Source organism: Helianthus annuus, chromosome 12, assembly GCF_002127325.2.
Source record: "Helianthus annuus cultivar XRQ/B chromosome 12, HanXRQr2.0-SUNRISE, whole genome shotgun sequence".
Taxonomy (NCBI): domain Eukaryota; kingdom Viridiplantae; phylum Streptophyta; class Magnoliopsida; order Asterales; family Asteraceae; genus Helianthus; species Helianthus annuus.
The window spans coordinates 128803195-128817187 of NC_035444.2; the positions used below are offsets into that span (position 1 = coordinate 128803195).

Genomic DNA, 13993 nt, shown 5'->3' on the forward strand with positions numbered 1-13993 from the left:
ACCCCGTTAATACTAAAAGACGGGTAAAGTACCATTAGTAATAAAATTTACCCGGTGAATATTAGGAATTTTAAGTAAATAAACCTAATATTTAATAAAAAGATAAATAAAGGTCTATGGATAAATAAAGTTTATAAAAGGTCTGAGTTAACGGGACCTAAAATAAACTTAGTCGTAAATATCCCCGAAACCCGCTAAGTTAACTAGAAATGTATGGTTTAGTTAATAAGAGGGATTGTGGATTTAAAATAAGAAGGGTGTAACATCCCGAAAATACACATTCTTAAATTTGTATTTAGTTACAAATAAAATTGGTAAAATAAACTAACCAGGATTGGCATTAACCTAGTTAAATGACAACTTATGAGTAGTTAAAATGTTAAAACAAAAGAAAAATGAAACTTGAGGGACTAAAGTTGTGTAAGTGAAAACTAGTAATAATAAAACAAAAAAAAAAAAAATTAAAACACAACACTTGTTTGTGTTGTTGGGTTCGATCAGAAGGCATGGGGCGACTTCAAGCTCCCCAAAACCCTAGTTCACATCAAAAACCACCAATTGAAGGATCAAATCGAGTCCAAAACGAAAATCGAGCATATATTCGTGATCCCCATTGAAAGGAGATCATAAGGTATGTGAAAATTCATGAAAATCCTCTACTTGAAATTCTCATGAATTTGGGAAATCTGAAATTTGATGATGCATGTTTGTTAATTTGATAGAATAGGGATGATATAATGTCTAGGAGTAAAACCCTAGTCAATCACATGTTGAAATCATGCTTATTTCTTGTGAATTCACAATCACCATTGAAGGTGATAAGTGGGTGTAGTAGGAACATGTTAAACACTAGAATTTTCATTGTGGTTCTAGTGTAATTTGAGTTCTAGGAAGTAAATTCAGATTTTTGTTAATGTGAAAATTTATGTAAACATGCTTAGTTGATGTTAACCATGGCTAAATGACAAGTATTGAGCTTGTTAATAAATTGTGAGAAATTATGCCCGCAAGGTGTTTGTTAAAATGCCTAAGTGAATGTTATATGTTGAGATTACGAATGAAACGCGTAATTGCCTTGTTTGACTAAATACGTAAGGTGGAATAGTCGTGAATTGAAATGACTAATCTAACCACCTTGTGAATAATGATAGTTTGTCGCCTAACGAGCTAGGTGGAGGCTTGGAAAAGAAGCGGTCAAACGAATCAAGCACGAGAAGAAAACGTATTCGGATGCGAGGTAAGTAGAGCTTACGCCCCTTTACATTATTTGCAAAGTTACTTAATTTCAAGTAATGATATGAATGCTACTAAGTGGTTGGTATATGATATTCCGACGCGATTCAATGAGAGTTGGAATGAGGGGAAAATGGTAAATTAGTCATGTAATGACGAATAATTAAAAACGGTTTTAAGTAAAACAAGTTCAAAGAAAACCGGGATAGGTAAAAGGGGTGAAATGGTAATTAAATACCATCTCAACACGGACAAATGGTCAATTAGACTAAATGGGTCAAATGGTGTGGATAACACCATTTGGCAATAACATTTGACAATCGCTTGTTGAGTTTTGTGATTTCAGGAAATAACATGTGTTGCGTTGCTTTAATTTAGAAAATTTAAAGCAAGAAGTATGTAAACGGGTCAATACTATGATCCGAGCCAGGTACGCATACGTGAATTTATAGTTAAAAAGTGCAAGAAGGTCTAACATCTAGCCGAAATCCTTCATTTCAAAATGAAGGACTAAATGTGACCAAAGAGCCCTTAATAGGTAAACAATGTAAACGACCCTTAGAGGTTGCCTAGAAACTTATATTATGAGTTTGAAACCCTTATATGTGTATAAAAGTTCTAGGCAAAAACAATTGCGGGTCGAACGCCTAGAAATAGTTAATTGCGGAAAAATGACCAACCGATAGGTAAAATTGGGAAAAAGGGGTTCATATGTTAAATCCACCACAAAATAGTTGTGGTGGAACATTTCTAGTTAATTAGACATGGAAAATATTGTAGTATCAAAAGAAAAGCACAAGTTCTAGACCAAAACGCGTAAATACCCTTAACGGGTCGAAATAGAAGTATTAGCGAAACGAGTTAAGAATGTGTAATAACCTGTGATTTGAACCTTGTACAATAGGAAATAATCATAATATTATGTTTACGAAAGAAACAAGGGCCACAATCAAGTTTGTTAGATGAATTCATGAACGGGTCAAAATTTGGGTAAAAATGGTAATAAGCCGAAGACTTAAAAGTATTAAATTTTTGTTAATCCGGATGTCGGATTTTAACTCCATATGATGGAGAATTAAATTAAGGACGCATAGGAAAAAGAATCGTGTAAAACGGATTAAAAACGAGAGAGTTATGTCCGTTTCGGTAAGAACTAATGAAAAATAGACGTGCAGAGTTGACACGGGCGGGTGACTTTTTGACACGGCCGGGTGGCTGGGCTGTGAAAAATATATGTTAACTGACACGGCCGGTTGACTTTTTGACATGGCCGGGTGAAGGGGCTGAAAACAAAACAAAAATAATTTCTTGTTTTGTTACGTTAAGCACGGAACTTGTTTATACTCGATTATTAAAGTGTCAAAACTAATTATTTACATGGTTTTGACCGTAGGTGAAGATGGGATAAGCGGTTTGAAAGATACGAAAGTTTTCGTGCAAATAAACGGCAAAATAGGAAAGCTGGAATGCAGGGGCCACCGTAACTTACGGTGCCACCGTAAGTTACGGTGGAGCTGAAGGCTTTACGGCAGCCCCCTACTGATTTACGGTAGGGGCATGTCACACCAGGGGCCACCGTAACTTACGGTGCCACCGTAAGTTACGGTGGAGGCCAGTTGGAAATCCATGTTTTGAGATCAAAAGTTTAACGTTGGGATTCTTTTTCCTTCCATTATTATTACCGGATTTGTTTAGACTTATCACATTTCCCGTATGACTAAAGCATTTCATGTTGATGAAATGTAGGTTCTTTTTGGATGCCGGAAGACGATCAAGCTCATCGAAGGACCGAACACGATAAAGATACATGCTTCCGCACATTTCCTCGTCGTAAATTTTTAAACGACAAACTCGATCACTTATGTTGAATAACTTATGATTTGTAAAAGTTTTAATAAACTCGTATTTTCATAGTATGTGTAAACTTAATTACACATCTAATTGTTGGTATTTATATATATATATATATATAAAAACGTTAAATAGTAACCAGAGTGTTACAATATGTAATCTTAATTACATGACTGTTTTTCCTAAATGAGACGTTAAACCTTAGTTTATAAGAACGGGTGTTACAAGTTGGTATCAGAGCCTTGGTTTAAGAGATTCAAGTATGGCGGGAAAGCTATGCTTGGACTTAAACCTTATGCTCTTGATTAAGATTGGTGTTCGGTTCGAGGCTTGATCGCAAATCCAGTAAGTACATGTATATCAATGGTTTAATATGATTAAAGTGTTGAGAACAACACATATGGTTATCGTGTAATACACGTTACACCAATAAAATCGATATAGAATAGATATAGTCAATGAAATTACACGCGCTTATGCGTATAGTAGAAAAGCCTTGTATTATAATACGGGCATCCTTTAATGTTGAAATTATTAACATTTGTATGTGTTTTAGTTGAAGGACACTCGCATATGAGGATAGCGAGAGCTTAACAAATTACGGATATGATAGAAGAACGGTCCAAAGTATGACAAGAGGAGCATGCTCACCAAGGACTAAATCGCGTAACGACCGCGAACAAAGTTAAAGGCAAGAAACGCCCGTCGGGGCAAGCATTACCAGGTGCACACTTTTAAAAATTTAATTGCACAAGTAGCAATATGCAACAAACACGTAAGTAATGACGGTTGCATACACATATGATAGAACTCAGAAAACCTGATTTCCAAGAGAAATTTAATAGAAAATGTGTCATTCACGATGATGATTAACAAATGAGTAACAAGATTTGTTCATATGGAAACTTGGATTGGGGTAATTATCCAAGTGGGAAACTCTCAATTTAATACTATTGAGAAAAGTAGCAATCACATTAACAAATGTGATTATATATTAGTTTAAAAAAAGAAAAAAAAACATTGTATATGTTCATGAATAAAACATGTAAATCAAATAACTGTTAAATGGTAACTAAATAAATGGTTGCCAATGAAAGTCCAGAATATAGAAAGATTAGAGGCGTCACTTACATGGGGTGTAGTGCGGAAATTATGAAAAGGTCATGTGTGTCATGCGTTGATCGCTTACTCTGGCCAAGTAAGCAGTGAACACATGATGTCATGAACTTTTTATGATGGACATACTTACATTCGATGTAGTAGGGACGGGGTGAATGGGACGAATTAAAAAGGTACCCAAATGAATCAAACAAATAAGATGTTTGATAGCAAACGTAAACGCAAGTCGGATGACGGGAGCGTATTACGTTAGAATAACGAGCCCGAGAGAAGGGACAAAGATTAAAGTAAATGGAAATACAGACCGACTAATAGGAATGCTAACGTATAAGGATAAAAGTTTGACTGTCACAGGTGATGAAATTCACATGGACAAGTCAAACGAATTGAATAAAGAATAAAGGACTTGATTGAATAAAAGCGATGGGTCTCGCTAAGACGACCAATTAAATTAAAATAACGTCTAAAACCATATAGAAATGGTTACTTGAAAAGGATTACGGTAAGGATACCCGATGAATGGGTAGGATTTGGAAAGAATGCGTAAACCAAGAGACGGGAACGCGAAACAGAAAGTCAAAAGACTCGGAATATGAGTCATGACTAAAAGACAATGAGAATTTGCAAACAGAAATGTTAATAACTACGCTCAACTATTTTAAAGTTGAACGGGTCGAATAAAGAACAGAGTTTGATGTTCACAAGTGATGAAATTTCACACGAACAAGTCAAACGAGATAAATAAAGTATAAAAACTTGGTAGTGCAAGTAAGCGCAAACCGAATAATGGAAGCGCGAAACATTAATGAACCTACGTGATGGCTCATAAAGGAATATACATAGGAAAAACGCAAACTAGCGAAACAAAAAAAAATGTTAAAAACATTAAAATAAAAGAACCCGGGTAATGGGACGTAAAGGGGTATAAGTATGAACCGGGTAACGGTAAGTGTATGGAAAAAAAAACCGACGTGTAAATCGAAGTTGGAAGTCGAGAAGTCGGAAAGATGATTCGAAAGAAAACAATGTAGCCTTAGACTACGGTCAAGGTCAAATGAAATCCAAAAAGTAAAGGTGAATAATTATAAACATAAAAAGGGGTGCCTTAACGCCATATGCGTATATAAACGTATACACATTTGAACAAATACTAGAATAAAAGATGATCTACGGGATCATCATAACCTACGGGATATTAATTAGTGTAAAGGTCTACGGGGCCAAAATGACCCACGGGTCATGAATTGAAGCAAAAAGGGATCATAAGGGCCTCGCCTTAAAAAGGTGCAAAAATCTAAAGGAATAGCCTACAAGGCTGAGTAAAAGAACCTACGGGTCGGTGAGTTAAGTGTGGGAACTGATTTTAATTCCACGAATTAAATAATATCGGAAAAGAATGAATCCTCGGACTTAAAATTCCTAGGAGTAATAAAAGGACATAAGGCAAGGTGAAGAGAAAACGTTAAACTAAAATTTAGTTTTAGTAAGAAATGACGTTTAACAAATATATAAGTATTATGAGAGAAGTTAAGAAAAGGTTAATATTAAAAGATACAAGTCTTGACACGGATAGGCGCAAGACGATATATTCGAAAAGAGATATTTTCGAGAAATGAATGGTTGATATAAATTAAACATGATGTGACCCGATCAGGGTCAAGAAATACAATGTGAAGTAGAATCACAATATAACCAAGCGAGCGGTAAAAAGTAACCGGACTAATAAGTCTAGTTAGTGAGACCGGTTAAGCTCATTTAAACAAATTTGGTTGCGTATAAGCAGAGGATTCGGTATAACTGAACCGAATAAATGAACTTGAAAACAAAAGAAATTGTAGTTAAAAAAATGAAAGATTTCACTAAAGACCTTTAAACAGGTCAAGGAAACTGATTCACAAAGGGTTCGATAATATAGATATCGCTAAATTAACTAAACTAGTAGAAATAACGAAATTACGTTATTTCAAGTTGCATTATGTCAAATGGGGCACGTAGATGTTTTGTAACAAAAAAGGTATTACCATAATTTTCTGGATATACTAACAATCGATTAAAATATGAGCAATGCTCAATTGATTATTGAGAGCATATGCATGGAGTTAAACTCTATAAATTATGAAGGAAAAAGGTTTCGAGGACGAAACCTCTTTAAGGGGGGTAGACTTGTAACACCCTGAAAACGGGTTTGGTAATCAAACCCCGTTAATACTAAAAGACGGGTAAAGTACCATTAGTAATAAAATTTACCCGGTGAATATTAGGAATTTTAAGTAAATAAACCTAATATTTAATAAAAAGATAAATAAAGGTCTATGGATAAATAAAGTTTATAAAAGGTCTGAGTTAACGGGACCTAAAATAAACTTAGTCGTAAATATCCCCGAAACCCGCTAAGTTAACTAGAAATGTATGGTTTAGTGAGTTCGGAGGGTACAACTGTAAAACATTAAAAATGTTTTTCTCTCATCTCATTTATTATTAATAAGAGGAATTGTGGATTTAAAATAAGAAGGGTGTAACATCCCGAAAATACACATTCTTAAATTTGTGTTTAGTTACAAATAAAATTGGTAAAATAAACTAACCAGGATTGGCATTAACCTAGTTAAATGACAACTTATGAGTAGTTAAAATGTTAAAACAAAAGAAAAATGAAACTTGAGGGACTAAAGTTGTGTAAGTGAAAACTAGTAATAATAAAACAAAAAAAAAATTAAAACACAACACTTGTTTGTGTTGTTGGGTTCGATCAGAAGGCAGGGGGCGACTTCAAGCTCCCCAAAACCCTAGTTCACATCAAAAACCAACAATTGAAGGATCAAATCGAGTCCAAAACGAAAATCGAGCATATATTCGTGATCCCCATTGAAAGGAGATCATAAGGTATGTGAAAATTCATGAAAATCCTCTACTTGAAATTCTCATGAATTTGGGAAATCTGAAATTTGATGATGCATGTTTGTTAATTTGATAGAATAGGGATGACATAATGTCTAGGAGTAAAACCCTAGTCAATCACATGTTGAAATCATGCTTATTTCTTGTGAATTCACAATCACCATTGAAGGTGATAAGTGGGTGTAGTAGGAACATGTTAAACACTAGAATTTTAATTGTGGTTCTAGTGTAATTTGAGTTCTAGGAAGTAAATTCAGATTTTTGTTAATGTGAAAATTTATGTAAACATGCTTAGTTGATGTTAACCATGGCTAAATGACAAGTATTGAGCTTGTTAATAAATTGTGAGAAATTATGCCCGTAAGGTGTTTGTTAAAATGCCTAAGTGAATGTTATATGTTGAGATTACGAATGAAACGCGTAATTGCCTTGTTTGACTAAATACGTAAGGTGGAATAGTCGTGAATTGAAATGACTAATCTAACCACCTTGTGAATAATGATAGTTTGTCGCCTAACGAGCTAGGTGGAGGCTTGGAAAAGAAGCGGTCAAACGAATCAAGCACGAGAAGAAAACGTATTCGGATGCGAGGTAAGTAGAGCTTACGCCCCTTTACATTATTTGCAAAGTTACTTAATTTCAAGTAATGATATGAATGCTACTAAGTGGTTGGTATATGATATTCCGACGCGATTCAATGAGAGTTGGAATGAGGGGAAAATGGTAAATTAGTCATGTAATGACGAATAATTAAAAACGGTTTTAAGTAAAACAAGTTCAAAGAAAACCGGGATAGGTAAAAGGGGTGAAATGGTAATTAAATACCATCTCAACACGGACAAATGGTCAATTAGACTAAATGGGTCAAATGGTGTGGATAACACCATTTGGCAATAACATTTGACAATCGCTTGTTGAGTTTTGTGATTTCAGGAAATAACATGTGTTGCGTTGCTTTAATTAGAAAATTTAAAGCAAGAAGTATGTAAACGGGTCAATACTATGATCCGAGCCAGGTACGCATACGTGAATTTATAGTTAAAAAGTGCAAGAAGGTCTAACATCTAGCCGAAATCCTTCATTTCAAAATGAAGGACTAAATGTGACCAAAGAGCCCTTAATAGGTAAACAATGTAAACGACCCTTAGAGGTTGCCTAGAAACTTATATTATGAGTTTGAAACCCTTAGATGTGTATAAAAGTTCTAGGCAAAAACAATTGCGGGTCGAACGCCTAGAAATAGTTAATTGCGGAAAAATGACCAACCGATAGGTAAAATTGGGAAAAAGGGGTTCATATGTTAAATCCACCACAAAATAGTTGTGGTGGAATATTTCTAGTTAATTAGACATGGAAAATATTGTAGTATCAAAAGAAAAGCACAAGTTCAAGACAAAAATGCGTAAATACCCTTAACGGGTCGAAATAGAAGTATTAGCGAAACGAGTTAAGAATGTGTAATAACCCGTGATTTGAACCTTGTACAATAGGAAATAATCATAATATTATGTTTACGAAAGAAACAAGGGCCACAATCAAGTTTGTTAGATGAATTCATGAACGGGTCAAAATTTGGGTAAAAATGGTAATAAGCCGAAGACTTAAAAATTTTTGTTAATCCGGATGTCGGATTTTAACTCCATATGATGGAGAATTAAATTAAGGACGCGTAGGAAAAAGAATCGTGTAAAACGGATTAAAAACGAGAGAGTTATGTCCGTTTCGGTAAGAGCTAATGAAAAATAGACGTGCAGAGTTGACACGGGCGGGTGATTTTTTGACACGGCCGGGTGGCTGGGCTGTGAAAAATATATGTTAACTGACACGGCCGGGTGACTTTTTGACACGGCCGGGTGAAGGGGCTGAAAACAAAACAAAAATAATTTCTTGTTTTGTTACGTTAAGCACGGAACTTGTTTATACTCGATTATTAAAGTGTCAAAACTAATTATTTACATGGTTTTGACCGTAGGTGAAGATGGGATAAGCGGTTTGAAAGATACGAAAGTTTTCGTGCAAATAAACGGCAAAATAGGAAGGCTGGAATGCAGGGGCCACCGTAACTTACGGTGCCACCGTAAGTTACGGTGGAGCTGAAGGCTTTACGGCAGCCCCCTACTGATTTACGGTAGGGGCATGTCACACCAGGGGCCACCGTAACTTACGGTGCCACCGTAAGTTACGGTGGAGGCCAGTTGGAAATCCATGTTTTGAGATCAAAAGTTTAACGTTGGGATTCTTTTTCCTTCCATTATTATTACCGGATTTGTTTAGACTTATCACATTTCCCGTATGACTAAAGCATTTCATGTTGATGAAATGTAGGTTCTTTTTGGATGCCGGAAGACGATCAAGCTCATCGAAGGACCGAACACGATAAAGATACATGCTTCCGCACATTTCCTCGTCGTAAATTTTTAAACGACAAACTCGATCACTTATGTTGAATAACTTATGATTTGTAAAAGTTTTAATAAACTCGTATTTTCATAGTATGTGTAAACTTAATTACACATCTAATTGTTGGTATTTATATATATATATAAAAAACGTTAAATAGTAACCAGAGTGTTACAATATGTAATCTTAATTACATGACTGTTTTTCCTAAATGAGACGTTAAACCTTAGTTTATAAGAACGGGTGTTACATTAAGGGTTTTACTTCACGTGTCATGGTGGTGATATGTGTTGCGCATTCTACAACTCGCAGTCATGTTTGTGCATATTTCATTGTCGATAGCTTACATGCTCCACTTTTCAACATGTTACATGCTGGTTATGCGTAAATCGCTTTCGCTAATATTACATTACTAAACTTTTATGCACACCTTTACACTATGTGTATTGACTTTTATTTTAACATATGTGACAGGTGTTTAGGATGCCTATACTATGCTTGCTGTTATGGAATCAAGTTAGGAGGTCTAGAAACATCACATTTAATTCTAAGTTGTCGAAACATCTTAATTGTCTTTGAGATACTATGTCTGTATTAACTATTTGCTGAGTATGTTATGGTATGGGACGTAACTTTAAATATTTGGTAATATTAGTTGTTATGGCTTTCTCCTGGACAATCTGTTTCGCTCAGTGCCGCGCCCCGATGTTTCCGCCATCGGTTGGGGTGTAACAGATTTGTATCAGAGCCATAACTATAGGGAATTAGGCAAGACTCGACCTAGTCCAGGTCGATGTCTTAGAAACGTCCTAGTCTACAGTCTAAGTACCAACAAACCGCCTTGTGCGAATCCTGTAGGGGTTTTGCACGAGCTTATACTCGATACTCTCGCTCGAACATCTACAGGAAAAGCTGACTTGTGCGAAACTGTCAGACCTCGTATGAACACACTGTACACTATCCGCTTTTCCTAAGGCTGGAACATTATCACTTTGCCTTTCCTAAGGCAAGCACACCGCACATAATTTTTGAAAACCAACGAGTGATTGGATCGAGATGATGTGTGAAAACCGCAAGCTCTCGATTAAATCGCTCGTTCGATGCGCATTTTTACTATAAACACGAGAATTTGTGTTGAATCAGGAGTGAAATCCATACTTCATCGCAGTTCTCCCTCTCTATCTCGTGATCCTATCACACAAACCGGAATGCAGTCAATAAGTTAGGGGTGAAACCCGAATCTTGATGACTTGTTCCGTTCTTTGTGACAATTGTCAAAAATTCAGGTATCCGTACAATTAATTAACCATGATTTGTGCTTAATGACTGAGCTGAATTTGCAATTAACTGCTTTCTGATTTCTGCTTTATACATACATGTGCATCATACATTGTTTGATGTCATACCAATATTGCATGAAAGCTATATTGCCTTGAATGATGCCTTAAGTATAGTTAGCACAGTTATCTGATAGATTAGGAAAATGCTGACAGAACTCAGCACATAGACAGACAGTGCATAGAGACACATAATGAGCTAGAAACTAAGTATTACACTAGTATAGCGTGTAGGAAAGTAAGAATCATAAAAGTGCCTTGCTAGTGATAGTTTAAGTGCCAGAAAGTGCCTAAAACTCAACCAAAGTGCTGAATTCAGCAAAATTCAGCAATAATCAGCAATTTAATACACTAAATTAATGCAGAAATATGGTAAAATGGTCCTGAATGCTTTCCTAAGTGTCGGGAATCAAAAGTGTCACAAAAAAGATACATAAAGCACAATAAACTGCAAGGTTTAGCACTTTAACGAACCAGTAACCAACCGAATAACCGGACACTACCCAAAACATCAAATTTACACTAGAAGCACTGTTTTAACATTTCCAAGCTAGTTATGATCCCCGAACATCATAACACCTCCTAAAAATATCTAATAACTAGAACATGTAACTTACACTTAGATTTCAACTATTAATTAACCAACTTAGTTTCACCCTAATCTACTATCCCCCCCCCACCCACCTAGTTCACGGCCCAAGTGGCCCCCACCAAATAGATTTTATTTCATTATTTAAATAGATATGTTTATACTTTACTAAACATGTTATACAAGGGTTAAGCGCTTGAAATGGATTATAAATATAACTAGAAGGTCACCATCTCATTTCTCATACACTAGAAAACACACACAAATTCTCTCCTCTCCTCCCTCTCTTGTTCTCGGCCGACCCATAGCACCACCACCATCACCTTCATTCATCCAATCTCATCCAATCTAAGCATATACAAGGGTGTTGAAGATCATACAAAGAAGCTAGGAGCTTGTGGAAGATCAAGGACCTCTCTTGTTTGCTTTTACCCACTTGTTTTCTACTCTTGAATCATCCCTAGCCTTGAGCTAGTGGTAAGAACCTTGTACACTCCATTTTACTTCCATTTTTAGTGGTTAAAGAAGAATCATAATCAAAATCTTAAAGATCACTAAAGATCATAAGAAGTAAACATGAACATAAGCTTGTTTAATGAAGTAATCATGATGAATATGAGTTGTTATGCTTGTTGATCATTGATTGTCTGAAGAAATGATGTTGATCATCATAAGACCTTGCTAGATCATGATTAAAAACATATTCTAGCAAGATGAGAAAGTAGAAATGTTGTAGGATGATAGATCATCCACACATGAATCATGAACTTGAAAGAATACTTTGATTTCTTGAAAAATAATGATCAAAGTAAGTTATTAATCATTTAGATCTGAAGATTTATGAATGGTTTTTCAAAGAAACCAAGTTAAAGATATAAGTTTTAGTAAATCTTGGTTCTTACAAAAACAACTCTATTTTTAGTGGTTAAACAAGTGTAGAGACACTTGTTAAACAAGAAAATTACATAAAGAAATATTTTTAGAAAATGTGACAAGAAGTTGTAAACATCTAACTTCTTTAAAAATAAAGTTTTTAAAGAACTAATCACATTTTAAAGGATAACTAGGCTTACTAATAATACTAGTAAGTTACTACAAATTTTTACAAATATTCAAGTTCATGAAGTAGTAGATTATTACTTGTTTTTGGCAAATTGGTAAGTAAAGGTTGTTTATTAGTGTTTGTGGATTGATTGTGATGATTTTTACAAAAGAAAATGATATGCTTGAAAGCATGGAAACCTCCATTTTTAGGGGAAACTATGGCAAAATTTTCTAAAAATCCAAACACTTAGAAAAATATTTTTTAACAAATATTTACAAGTGTATTTTAAACCATGAGTTTCCTACAAAAACTTTGCCATAATTTTTGTTACAAAAACATAATTATTGGAGGTTGGTTTTCATAAACTTAGTTTCACCCTAATCTACTACCCCCCCCCCCACCTAGTTCACGGCCCAAGTGGCCCCCACCAAATAGATTTTATTTCATTATTTAAATAGATATGTTTATACTTTACTAAACATGTTATACAAGGGTTAAGAGCTTGAAATGGATTATAAATATAACTAGAAGATCACCATCTCATTTCTCACACACTAGAAAACACACACAAATTCTCTCCTCTCCTCCCTCTCTTGTACTCGGCCGACCCATAGCACCACCACCATCACCTTCATTCATCCAATCTCATCCAATCTAAGCATATACAAGGGTGTTGAAGATCATACAAAGAAGCTAGGAGCTTGTGGAAGATCAAGGACCTCTCTTGTTTGCTTTTACCCACTTGTTTTCTACTCTTGAATCATCCCTAGCCTTGAGCTAGTGGTAAGAACCTTGTACACTCCATTTAACTTCCATTTTTTGTCACACGCTGACTTTTGCGGTAGCGTGGGTTTATTTGGTGTGACTTCTTAATACCATAGCAATTACCATAACCATGCTATATGAAAATAAAACACATGATGTTCATCCATTCATCAAGTTTTAAAGTAAACACGACGACATTGTTTTAAAAAGTCGACACAACAACCCAAATACAACCATGACATAAGGAAAGCATGTTCAACGACATAACGAAAGACATGAAATAAAAACACAGTTTAAGACTTGTGACCCGTCTAGGCAAAGGTCACACTTCCTAAACTCGGATGACATCATTATTCCTACGCAGCTTGACGTGAATGCATACCTTGCCAGATCCACTAATTTCCTGAAATACATGTAGTTTGAAAAATCAACAACAGTTGAGCGAGTTCATGTAAAAGTGAGTATGTATAAATCTTTAAAGTATATATAAAAGTCCCTGGTATGTAGCAATAAGGAAAAAGAGATCACCAATGGGTTGCAAAGCCACTGGTATGTGTGAGAAAGTGCAGGGAAACTCAAACCTAGCAAATTTGTTACCGGGCTTCGGCTGGTTGACACAGTCACCTCTATGGGCCGCCCCGGCCTCACGGGTGTGGGCTCGCTACACCCAAATAGATCTATCACTCTTGTGTCCCTCGGCCCTAACAACGACGATTAATGGCCTCAAGTGTTGTGCCCACCCCTCACATGATCTAG

General features: G+C 35.5%; 2 long non-coding RNA genes across 6 annotated transcripts; both read left to right on the top strand.

Moving 5' to 3' along the window:
* Positions 1 to 508: 508 nt before the first annotated feature.
* LOC110894843 lies at positions 509 to 3174 on the top strand. Of its 4 annotated transcripts, none has more exons than XR_002566765.2 (4): positions 509 to 631; positions 1152 to 1663; positions 2627 to 2883; positions 2980 to 3174. It is a non-coding gene; the product is annotated as an uncharacterized LOC110894843 (long non-coding RNA). The 4 variants fall into 4 exon arrangements; XR_004874157.1 differs by having other exon boundaries at positions 1152 to 1237; XR_004874156.1 differs by lacking the exons at positions 509 to 631; positions 1152 to 1663 and having other exon boundaries at positions 2331 to 2883.
* Positions 3175 to 6770: 3596 nt separating this feature from the next.
* Positions 6771 to 9614, top strand: LOC110894844. 2 transcript variants are annotated; one of them, XR_004874289.1, is made up of 4 exons: positions 6771 to 7086; positions 7607 to 8117; positions 9074 to 9330; positions 9427 to 9614. It is a non-coding gene; the product is annotated as an uncharacterized LOC110894844 (long non-coding RNA). The 2 variants fall into 2 exon arrangements; XR_002566766.2 differs by having other exon boundaries at positions 9074 to 9229.
* Positions 9615 to 13993: the final 4379 nt, after the last annotated feature.